This window comes from Oncorhynchus mykiss, chromosome 29, assembly GCF_057628025.1.
Source record: "Oncorhynchus mykiss isolate SJ-2025 chromosome 29, ASM5762802v1, whole genome shotgun sequence".
In the NCBI taxonomy this organism is placed as follows: Eukaryota; Metazoa; Chordata; class Actinopteri; order Salmoniformes; family Salmonidae; genus Oncorhynchus; species Oncorhynchus mykiss.
This window is the reverse complement of record NC_143050.1, coordinates 12067896-12080487: the sequence shown is the minus strand read 5'-3', so window position 1 is coordinate 12080487 and position 12592 is coordinate 12067896. Positions and strand designations below refer to the sequence as shown.

General features: G+C 42.1%; 1 pseudogene; it reads right to left on the bottom strand.

The window, feature by feature from the left end:
- Window positions 1–2758: 2758 nt before the first annotated feature.
- Window positions 2759–7478, bottom strand: LOC149970350 (complement C1q-like protein 2; annotated as a pseudogene).
- Between the last annotated feature and the right edge of the window lie 5114 nt (window positions 7479–12592).

The following is a 12592-nucleotide window of genomic DNA, read 5'->3' as shown; positions in this document are numbered from 1 at the left end:
GAGATACAGCCTACTACAGTGAGATACAGCCTAAAGCCTACTACAGTGAGATACAGCCTACTACAGTGAAATACAGCCTACTACAGTGAAATACAGCCTAAAGCCTACTACAGTGAGATACAGCCTACTACAGTGAAATACAGCCTAAAGCCTACTACAGTGAGATACAGCCTACTACAGTGAGATACAGCCTACTATAGTGAGATAAAGCCTACTACAGTGAGATACAGCCTACTATAGTGAGATAAAGCCTACTACAGTGAGATACAGTCTACTACAGTGAGATAAAGCCTACTACAGTGAGATACAGCCTACTATAGTGAGATAAAGCCTACTACAGTGAGATACAGTCTACTACAGTGAGATAAAGCCTACTACAGTGAGATACAGCCTACTATAGTGAGATAAAGCCTACTACAGTGAGATACAGCCTACTATAGTGAGATAAAGCCTACTACAGTGAAATACAGTCTACTACAGTGAGATACAGTCTACTACAGTGAGATAAAGCCTACTACAGTGAGATAAAGCCTACTACAGTGAGATACAGCCTACTATAGTGAGATAAAGCCTACTACAGTGAGATACAGCCTACTATAGTGAGATAAAGCCTACTACAGTGAGATACAGCCTACTACAGTGAGATACAGCCTAGAACAGTGAGATACAGCCTAATACAGTGAGATACAGTCTACTACAGTGAGATACAGCCTACAGCCTACTACAGTGAGTTACAGCCTACTACAGTGAGATACAGCCTAATACAGTGAGATACAGTCTACTACAGTGAGATACAGCCTACAGCCTACTACAGTGAGTTACAGCCTAATACAGTGAGATACAGCCTACAGCCTACTACAGTGAGATACGGCCATGCACAGCTGTCTTGACAAACAAATAGGCCTATCAGCACCATGAACAGCACCCTACACACTAAAGCAAGGTTTTGAAAAAACAACAACAACAACATTCAGCTAAATTGTTTTAATCTTGCCTTTTAAAAAGACTTGAAGCTTCCTTTTACTTCCTGAGTAAATCGATCATTCCATTCGCCCCAAAGATCCCCCTCAAATGCCAGTTGGATTAGTTGAGCTTAGTTGTGATTTATTAGTTGTTGTTTTCTAACATCCATAACCTCCAGACTCCTCATTACAGTTTAGAACCGGGGTGTTAAAATAATTTTGCCCAGGGGGGCCACATTCCGTCTTCAACTAGGTATGGAGGGCCGCAAAGGAAATTGGTTCTATTTCATTGCAGTCCATTTGCAAAAAATAGTCCTCAATCCATTGTTTTTGGAATTTTCAATGCACCCTGACTGTCTATTATTAGCGAGATGGACAGTCAAGAAACTGTACACCTTCTCGTCGAACATCTCATTCCAAGATCATGGGCATTAATATGGTGTTGGTCACCCCTTTGAAGCTATAACAGCCTCCACTCTTCTAGGAAGGCTTTCCACTAGATGTTGGAACATTGCTCTAGGGACTTGCTTCCATTCAGCCACAAGAGCATTAGTGAGGTTGGGCACTGATGTTGGGCGATCAGATCTGGCTCACAGTCAGCGTTCCAATTCTTCCCGAAGGTGATGGGGTTGAGGTCAGGGCTCTGTGCAGACAAGTCAAGTTCTTCCACACCGATCTCGACAAACTATTTCTGTATGGACCTCGCTTTGTGCATAGGGACATTGTCATGCTGAAACAGGAAAGAGCCTTCCCCAAACTGTTGCCACAAAGTTGGAAGCATACAATCGTCTAGAACGTCATTGTATGCCGTTGCGTTAAGATTTACATTAACTGGAACTAAGAGGCCTAGCCTGAACCATGAAAAACATCCCCAGACCATTATTCCTACTCCACCAAACTTTACAGTTGGCAGGTAGCGTTCTTTTGGCATCTGCCAAGCCCAGATTAGTCTGACGGACTGCCAGATGGTGAAGCGTGATTCATCACTCCAGAAAACAAGTTTCCACTGCTCCAGAGTCCAATGGTAGCAAGCTTTACACCACTCCAGCGGATGCTTGGCATTGAGCATGCTGATCTTAGGCTTGTGTGCGGCTGCTCAGCCATGGAAACCGATTTCATGAAGCTCCTGACAAACTGTTCTTGTGTTGTCGTTGCCTCCAGAGGTAGTTTGGAACTCGGTAGTGAGTGTTACAACCAAGGACAGAAGATTGTTTTGGGCTACACACTTCAGCACTCGGTGGTCCCGTTCTGTGAGCTTGTGTGGCCTACCACTTTGCGGCTGAGCCGTTGTAGCTCCTAGACATTTCTACTTCACACTAACAGCACTTACAGTTGACTGGGGCAACTCTAGCAGGGCAGAAATTTGACAACTGACTTGTTGGAAAAGTGGCCTCCTATGACGGTGCCACGTTGAAAGTCACTGAGCTCTTCAGTAAGGCCATTCTACTACCAAGGTTTGTCTATGGAGATTGCATGGCTGTGTGTTTGATTTTAAACACCCGTCAGCAACAGGTGTGGCTGAAATAGCCAAATCCACTCATTTGAAGGGATGTCCACATACTTTTGTATATAGTGTAGGTCCATTGACTGTGCACAGTCGCGAGTTGGACAATCAAGAAACTGGAGTTTGTCGTCCCCCCCCCCCCCCCCCCACAAAAAACAACAACATTTAAACAAAACAAAAAAATATAAATACTGCATTTTTTTATTTTATTACTCAAACAGATTGGACCCCTTTGTTTTGGTTGTACGTTTGACACCCCTGGTTTAGAACATCATTCATAGTTCTCTCCTCCCTAAACAGAGAAGAGCAGGAATCCACCAAAGGTGCTTTAGTTATAGTCATTATCATAGATTGCCATGCATGAGGGAAGGCTCACGTGCACCTGATCCCCTGTCTCCAGCTACAGTGCCTTGCGAAAGTATTCGGCCCCCTTGAACTTTGCGACCTTTTGCCACATTTCAGGCTTCAAACACAAAGATATAAAACTGTATTTTTTTGTGAAGAATCAACAACTACTGGGACACAATCATGAAGTGGAACGACATTTATTGGATATTTCAAACTTTTTTAACAAATCAAAAACTGACAAATTGGGCGTGCAAAATGATTCAGCCCCCTTAAGTTAATACTTTGTAGCGCCACCTTTTGCTGCGATTACAGCTGTAAGTCGCTTAGGGTATGTCTATCAGTTTTGCACATCGAGAGACTGAAATTTTTTCCCATTCCTCCTTGCAAAACAGCTCGAGCTCAGTGAAGTTGGATGGAGAGCATTTGTGAACAGCAGTTTTCAGTTCTTTCCACAGATTCTCGATTGGATTCAGGTCTGGACTTTGACTTGGCCATTCTAACACCTGGATATGTTTATTTTTGAACCATTCCATTGTAGATTTTGCTTTATGTTTTGGATCATTGTCTTGTTGGAAGACAAATCTCCGTCCCAGTCTCAGGTCTTTTGCAGACTCCATCAGGTTTTCTTCCAGAATGGTCCTGTATTTGGCTCCATCCATCTTCCCATCAATTTTAACCATCTTCCCTGTCCCTGCTAAAGAAAAGCAGGCCCAAACCATGATGCTGCCACCACCATGTTTGACAGTGGGGATGGTGTGTTCAGGGTGATGCGCTGTGTTGCTTTTACGCCAAACATAACGTTTTGCATTGTTGCCAAAAAGTTCAATTTTGGTTTCATCTGACCAGAGCACCTTCTTCCACATGTTTGGTGTGTCTCCCAGGTGGCTTGTGGCAAACTTTAAACAACACTTTTTATGGATATCTTTAAGAAATGGCTTTCTTCTTGCCACTCTTCCATAAAGGCCAGATTTGTGCAATATACGACTGATTGTTGTCCTATGGACAGAGTCTCCCACCTCAGCTGTAGATCTCTGCAGTTCATCCAGAGTGATCATGGGCCTCTTGGCTGCATCTCTGATCAGTCTTCTCCTTGTATGAGCTGAAAGTTTAGAGGGACGGCCAGGTCTTGGTAGATTTGCTTGCACAGTGCTCCTTGGGATGTTTAAAGCTTGGGAAATCTTTTTGTATCCAAATCCGGCTTTAAACTTCTTCACAACAGTATCTCGGACCTGCCTGGTGTGTTCCTTGTTCTTCATGATGCTCTCTGCGCTTTTAACGGACCTCTGAGACTATCACAGTGCAGGTGTATTTATACGGAGACTTGATTACACACAGGTGGATTGTATTTATCATCATTAGTCATTTAGGTCAACATTGGATCATTCAGAGATCCTCACTGAACTTCTGGAGAGAGTTTGCTGCACTGAAAGTAAAAGGGCTGAATAATTTTGCACGCCCAATTTTTCAGTTTTTGTTTTGTTAAAAAAGTTTGAAATATCCAATAAATGTCGTTCCACTTCATGATTGTGTCCCAGTTGTTGTTGATTCTCCACAAAAAAATACAGTTTTATATCTTTATGTTTGAAGCCTAAAATGTGGCAAAAGGTCGCAAAGTTCAAGGGGGCCGAATACTTTCGCAAGGCACTGTATAGAGCAACTGCATTAGATGGATACTCAAAACCAGCGTTTTCCTTCCGTTCTACATTAAACATTATTTTCTCATTATTCTTGGACATGTTAGCATCACCATGGAGACTGCACAAGGTAAATCTGATGTGGTAGTCTCCTCTCACTGGTGCTGTCAAGAAACCTGCAACGTAGAGAAAAGTAAAGAAATCTCCACCGTCAGTCTCTTACAGACACTGAAGTAACCTAGTAATATACTGCAGCAACAACCAGCCATAGGCGGGGTTCAAACCCTATGGCACCACAGCACCACCGTTTGGACAAAATGGACTTGTTTCCCTTGGATGAGCTACTTCTGTACTCCTTAACATGCCTGCCAAACAGGGGCCTCCCGAGTGGTCTAAGGCACTGCATCACAGTTGCTAGCTCTGCCACTAGATCCTGGTTCGAGTCCAGGCTCTGTCGCAGTCGGCCGCGACCGGGAGACCCATGGGGCGGTGCACAGCTCTCTGGGTTAGGGGAGGGTTTGGCAGGGATGTCCTTGTCCCATTGCGTTCTAGCGACTCCTGTGGTGGGCTGGGCGCATGCACCTTGACACGGTCTCCAGGTGTATGGTGTTTCCTCCGACACATTGGTGTGGCTGGCTTCCGGGTTAAGCGGGCATTGTGTCAAGAAGCAGCGGCTTGGTTGGGTTGTGTTTTGGAGGACGCATGCCTCTCCGTACGGGAGTTGCAGTGATGAGACTATAACTATACTATAACTGTTACAATTGGATACAGAGAAAAAGGGGTAGAAGTTTAAACAAAATGTTTTTATTAAAAAACATGCCTGCCAAATATCACAACTCAAAATAAAACAGATCATGAAATACACTTTTGATGGATATTCTTCTTATGTTGACTACTTTAAACGGGATCTTCTCCAGAACCACTGGATCGATTGGCACCACATTCGGTTTATAGCATCTATGGACCCACGTCTTTAAAGCACATTATTTTCCCAGACTATTGTTCAAACAACATGGCAGCTGTAAGCCATTGAGCTTGCATGCATGTTTTTTTCTGTCCAACAGCGCCACCATGGGGTCAAACACAATCATACTCTACAGGTTCGCTAGACATCCCGGAGCACGTGTGCCAAAGTCTATGACTGAGTCAAACAGATTAAGATATCTAAATATGTGGTGGACCTGATTGTTCTTGAATATGTTAAGTCTTGACAGTGTTTGGAATCAATTTTGTTCTAATATGAATAATCATGTCTGATTTATATTAATTTATGTGCCAGGTCACACCCACTTTAATATTTTTTGGTCCATAGCTGCTATGTTATTTGAGGTACTAGCTTGGAAAATATTGCGTTTAGAGACCTTGGTCCATAGATGTTATACAGTGCATTCGGACCCTTCGACTTTTCCCACATTTTGTTACATTACAGCCTTATTCTAAAATTGATTAAATTGTTGTTTTTTCCTTCATCAATCTACACACAAAACACCATGATGACAAAACAAACAGAAATGCCTTATTTACATAAGTATTCAGACCCTTTGCTATGAGACTCGAAACTGTTTCCATTGATCATCTTTGAGATGTGTCTACAACTTGATTGGAGTCCACCTGTGGTAAATTCAATTGATTGGACATGATTTGGAAAGGCAAACAGTTGTCTGTTTAAGGTCCCACAGTTGACAGTGCATGTCAGAGCAAAAACCAAGCCATGAGTTCGAAGGAATAGTCTGTAGAGCTCTGAGACATGATTGTGTCGAGGCACAGATCTGGGGAAGGGTACCAAAAAATGTCCAAGTTCCCAAGAACACATTAAAGAATCTCAAATCTAAAATATATTTTGATTTGTTTAACACTTTTTTGGTTATTACATGACTCCATATTTCTATTTCATAGTTTTGTAGAAAATAGTAAAAAATAAATCATTCTTAAATGACAAGCCAAAAAACTAGGCAAAATAATAGCTAACTGCAACAAATACAATTGGGTTTCTCTCAGCGTTGATGCTTGAACCCCTAAATATTCTCCCCGTGCCAGCATGTGGCCAGTTTAGTGTAGTAATGTTGCCGATGTTGGTGAAGAAGTTACTGTACTTCAGAGTAGTGTCAGTGTCGAAGGGCCCATATCAGTCAAATCAGTATAGAATGCCACCTTTGGTCTCTCTGTGAACACAAAATAGTAAACTTATTTTGATTTGTACTGGCAACTATGTTAGCATGAAGCACACAACCTGCACCATATACTAAAGGAAATAGTTCAATCTACATAGTAAGCACATGAGGAAGGACTCAAGGCCTATTCTGAGAGAAAACAGCAATACGGTGAAGGATGGTGTTGTGTTGAGTGCATGTATATATTACCTGCATTCACACTCTTCAGCTCATCCCCCTGGCTCTCATTAGCATTCAGTCGGTTGTCCAGGACTGACAGTTCTGTTGCTCGGGTGGAATAATGGGAATAATTTTTGTAAATTCATTTTAGGGCTTTTAGAATGAATCAAATTCACTTTTTGTAATTTTAGTGCAGTTGTTTTTTAATCGTGTTGTCTGAATGCATTGGAAATACACTGAAAACATCCAAAATACATAATCAATACAACTTAAGTCCACAATGTGAAGTAAAAAAAAATTGACATTGAGGATAAAGGGGAACTGGACCCAGTGATTTAGCCTAGTTTTTTGGCTTGTTCCTCAAGAAATGCTGTTAGCCATGACAGAAGCCAAAGGTGAGTTGACTTGTGGGTATTCCATCTGTCAGAACATTGCCTGCAGCTGTTTTCCCACAATCAATCACAACAACAACAAAAACTCCTGCAGGTTGAGTTCAATAACTACAGGAAGATGTAGCGCGAGATGCCGGAGGAAGCTTTGAATTGGTTAGTAGCCGATAGAGTAACTTTGGAAAACATGTCAGAGTGGTCATACCTTCCTGTGTGGTGGTAATGGGGTTACCATGGTAACATGTCAGAGTGGTCATACCTTCCTGTGTGGTGGTTATGGGGTAACCATGGTAATATGTCAGAGTGTTCATATATTCCTGTGTGGTGTACCATGTACAACAGGAGTTCCCTGATCCTGATGCAGAATACTGTTATGGGATTTTCATGAATAATGACTAAATGATGTATACATTTAACTTAGAAATATAACTAAACAGAATACTACTCTGTTACTGTATGAATGTATGAATCTTATTATAATCATAATACTGAATATAAGGTGTGTAGTTTTAGTCAAGAATTAGAACAAGGACTTTCTGTTCCTTGTTGGAAACGAATGGAGGTATCGTCAGACCGGCTGGAATACTGTGTTCCTTAAAAGACATTCTGTCCCTATCCAGGGAGGGGAGAGACCTTGGGCTTGTAGTAGTTTGTTTAACAAGTGGCAGACAATGTGAGAAGGCTTGTGAACTATATTGCCATTGTATCTGAGAGGAGGAGGGGCATTTATGACGAAATGTGAGATATATAAACCAATGTACATGGTATTATGACCAGAACGTTACCGTGAACAAACATTTAACTATTGTACTATTGTAGACTGGGCCTCTGTCTGTCTTCATTTCTATCAGTATCCTACAAATCCTGATTTAGCAGACTGAGTAGGTTAATTGAATTGGTTAATGAACACTAGAACTAAATTCTCATGACAAATACACAGCCTCCCCATATTGACTGATATCATTCAATTCAATCATGAAAAAAATACAATACAAGTAAAAGTTGTGTCTATTAAAAATGATATGCAGAGTACCAGGTTAGAGACATCAGTATCAAGCTTGTCTGTCAGTCTGGACCTCATCACATCGTCTTGCAAGTGCTGGCACGATCGAAGCATCTGTAGACACATACACAGTCACTGTTCTATTACCAATGGCAGTGAGGGTAGGTGATATCTGACAAACAAACATATACCATGTTTAAAGTTTGAACAGGTCAGACGAAACCTACCTAATTCTGGGTCTCCCCATCGACAACCGTTGGTAAACAGGAAAGAGGTGAGACTGGAGGTAAGGTCTTTGCCAGCACCCCATTGATGGGCATAGCAGCATACATCAGCTCCTGGCCCCTCATTAAAGATACTGGTCTCACACACACACACACACACACACACCTACCCTGGTGAACCCAGCTTGATCGCTGCGTTTACCATTCTAGTGAAATAGAAATGCTAAACACAGCGATCAAGCTGGGTCCACCAGGCTAGGTCATGAAAGTGAATTGGGACCAAACTGAAAACTGTTTCAACCTTTGACCAGGTCAAATGTCACCAACCTGATTCAAGTGTCATTCCTGTTCCATTTCTAGGAATGCCCACAGCGAGGGCATGTCTGCGTAATGCTGAGGGTCCCCTTGCTGGTCAATTCGACCATGAAGGCCTGATTCATGCAGTCTCCTCTGAACAGTTGATGTTGAGATGTGTCTGTTACTTAAACTCTGTGAGGCATTTATTTGGGCTGCAATTTCTGAGGCTGGTAACTCTAATGAACTTATCCCCTGCAGCTGAGGTAACTCTGGGACTTCCTTTCCTGTGGGGGTCCTCAAAATAATCAGTTTCATCATAGAGCTTGATGGTTTTTGCAACTGCACTTGAAGAAACTTTCAAAGTTCTTGACATCTTCCGTATTGACTGACCTTCATGTCTTAAAGTAATGATCGACTGTCGTTTCTCTGCTTATTTGAGCTGTTCTTGCCATAATATGGACTTGGTCATTTACCAAATAGAGCTATCTTCTGTATACCACCCCTACCTTGTCAAAACACAACTGATTGGCTCAAATGCATTAAGAAGGAAAGAAATTCCACAAATTAACTTTTAACAAGGCACACCTGGTAATTGGAATGCATTCCAGGTGACTACCTCATGAAGCTGGTTGGGAGAATGCTAAGAGAGTGCAAAGCTGTCATCAAGGCAAAGGGTAGCTACTTTGAAGAATCTTAAATTGAAAATATATTGACTTGTTTAACACTTTTTTGGTTACTACATGATTCCATATTTCTACTTCATAGATTTGTAGAAAATAGTAAAAATAAAGAAAAACCCTGGAATGAGTAGATGTGTCCAAACTTTTGACTGGTACTGTAAATATATTTTGTAATACCTTAAGATCAAAAATATGCTGCTCAACAGCTTTCATGTGTATGGCTGCCAGCCACCGTTGTACTACAACCATGTAATTATAGTGCAGGGGAAACTGGGGAGAGAGGGCTGGGGGCTAAAGGGGACAGGGAAGGGGAAACAATTTATAGAGAGGGTCTTCTGGGTGGGGAGTGACAAAAGGGTGGTCTTCCCTGTGTGTCCTTTTTATTTAACATCCATAGGCTTATCAACACTAAAGATAACAATTACATTTTTGAAAAACAACGGCAACACTAGCTATTCTCTCATTGAATTGGAAAGGCCTTAATATTTCTATCACGCCTTTTCCAGACGTCTTGATATTCTAGCAAGAAACCATATGGATGTAGAAATGCTCCAAGGACAAACTCCTGTTCCAAAAAGACACACATAGAATAGAGAACAAGTTGTACAAACGGGCTGCTTTTTCATCAGCCTTTAAAAAAAACAAAGTGTATAACGATACGTAAGAAACTCAAAATCACCATCCTTGGTAAAGACGAAGACCAAGAAGGCAGAATCCCTTTTTTTAAATGTATCCATAATGGAAATAAAATGGCCTTTATTTATGTGTATACTCCAAATGAATCTGATCCTATGTTTATTCTGTGGACAACATATTGTTATAATTAACTGAATTTCAACTGGTTATAGGACAGACATGAATGCCATTCTGGACATGCGGGACAGATCTAATAAGACCAAATACAATCTAAGGCTCTCCAACATATACAGTACTATACTCTCTGATTAAAACCTCATTGATGCCTGGCGAGCTCATAACCCCAAAGCAAAAGGGGACACGTTCTATTCAAACAGGCACCAAACAATATCCCCAATCATTTTCGTACCATCTACTCCTCATATGAGCCCCTGATCATCATACTTATTACTGCCAGATATCAAACCCTGGTCCTCCAGTACCCCCAACAGTACACAGTTTCCCAACCCTGGTCCTCCAGTAACCCCAACACTACACCGTTTGCCAACCCTGGTCCTCCAAGTACCCCCAACACTACACAGTTTCCCAACCTTGGTCCTCCAGTACCCCCAACACTACACAGTTTCCCAACCTTGGTCCTCCAGTACCCCCAACACTACACAGTTTCCCAACCTTGGTCCTCCAGTACCCCCAACACTACACAGTTTCCCAACCTTGGTCCTCCAGTAACCCCAACACTACACAGTTTCACAACCTTGGTCCTCCAGTACCCCCAACACTACACAGTTTCCCAACCTTGGTCCTCCAAGTACCCCCAACACTACACAGTTTTTCCCAACCTTGGTCCTCCAGTACCCCCAACACTACACAGTTTCCCAACCTTGGTCCTCCAGTACCCCCAGCAGCACACAGTTTCCCAACCTTGGTCCTCCAGTACCCCCAACACTACACAGTTTCCCAACCTTGGTCCTCCCAGTACCCCCAGCAGCACACAGTTTCCCAACCCAGTTTACATCTCCTATTACCCCGGAAGAGGTGGTCTTCACTGATATATCTCTTAAACTATGTAATATGGTGTCTCCTATTGCCCTGGAAGAGGTGGTCTTCACTGATATATCTCTTAAACTATGTAATATGGTGTCTCCTATTGCCCTGGAAGAGGTGGTCTTCACTGATATATCTCTTAGACTATGTAATATGGTGTCTCCTATTGCCCTGGAAGAGGTGGTCTTCACTGATATATCTCTTAGACTATGTAATATGGTGTCTCCTATTGCCCTGGAAGATGTGGTCTTCACTGATATATCTCTTAAACTATGTAATATGGTGTCTCCTATTGCCCCGGAAGAGGTGGTCTTCACTGATATATCTCTTAGACTATGTAATATGGTGTCTCCTATTGCCCTGGAAGAGGTGGTCTTCACTGATATATCTCTTAGACTATGTAATATGGTGTCTCCTATTGCCCTGGAAGAGGTGGTCTTCACTGATATATCTCTTAAACTATGTAATATGGTGTCTCCTATTGCCCTGGAAGAGGTGGTCTTCACTGATATACAGTGCCTTGCGAAAGTATTCGGCCCCCTTGAACTTTGCGACCTTTTGCCACAGTTCAGGCTTCAAACACAAAGATATAAAACTGTATTTTTTTGTGAAGAATAAACAACAAGTGGGACACAATCATGAAGTGGAACGACATTTATTGGATATTTCAAACTTTTTTAACAAATCAAAAACTGAAAAATTGGGCGTGCAAAATTATTCAGCCCCTTTACTTTCAGTGCAGCAAACTCTTTCCAGAAGTTCAGTGAGGATCTCTGAATTATCCAATGTTGACCTAAATGACTAATGATGATAAATACAATCCACCTGTGTGTAATCAAGTCTCCGTATAAATGAACCTGCACTGTGATAGTCTCAGAGGTCCGGCAAAAGCGCAGAGAGCATCATGAAGAACAAGGAACACACCAGGCAGGTCCGAGATACTGTTGTGAAGAAGTTTAAAGCCAGATTTGGATACAAAAAGATTTCCCAAGCTTAAAACATCCCAAGGAGCACTGTGCAAGTGATAATATTGAAATGGAAGGAGTATCAGACCACTGCAAATCCACCAAGACCTGGCCGTCCCTCTAAACTTTCAGCTCATACAAGGAGAAGACTGATCAGAGATGCAGCCAAGAGGCCCATGATCACTCTGGATGAACTGCAGAGATCTACAGCTGAGGTGGGAGACTCTGTCCATAGGACAACAATCAGTCGTGTATTGCACAAATCTGGCCTTTATGGAAGAGTGGCAAGAAGAAAGACATTTCTTAAAGATATCCATAAAAAGTGTTGTTTAAAGTTTGCCACAAGCCACCTGGGAGACACACCAAACATGTGGAAGAAGGTGCTCTGGTCAGATGAAACCAAAATTGAACTTTTTGGCAACAATGCAAAACGTTATGTTTGGCGTAAAAGCAACACAGCTCATCACCCTGAACACACCATCCCCACTGTCAAACATGGTGGTGGCAGCATCATGGTTTGGGCCTGCTTTTCTTCAGCAGGGACAGGGAAGATGGTTAAAATTGATGGGAAGATGG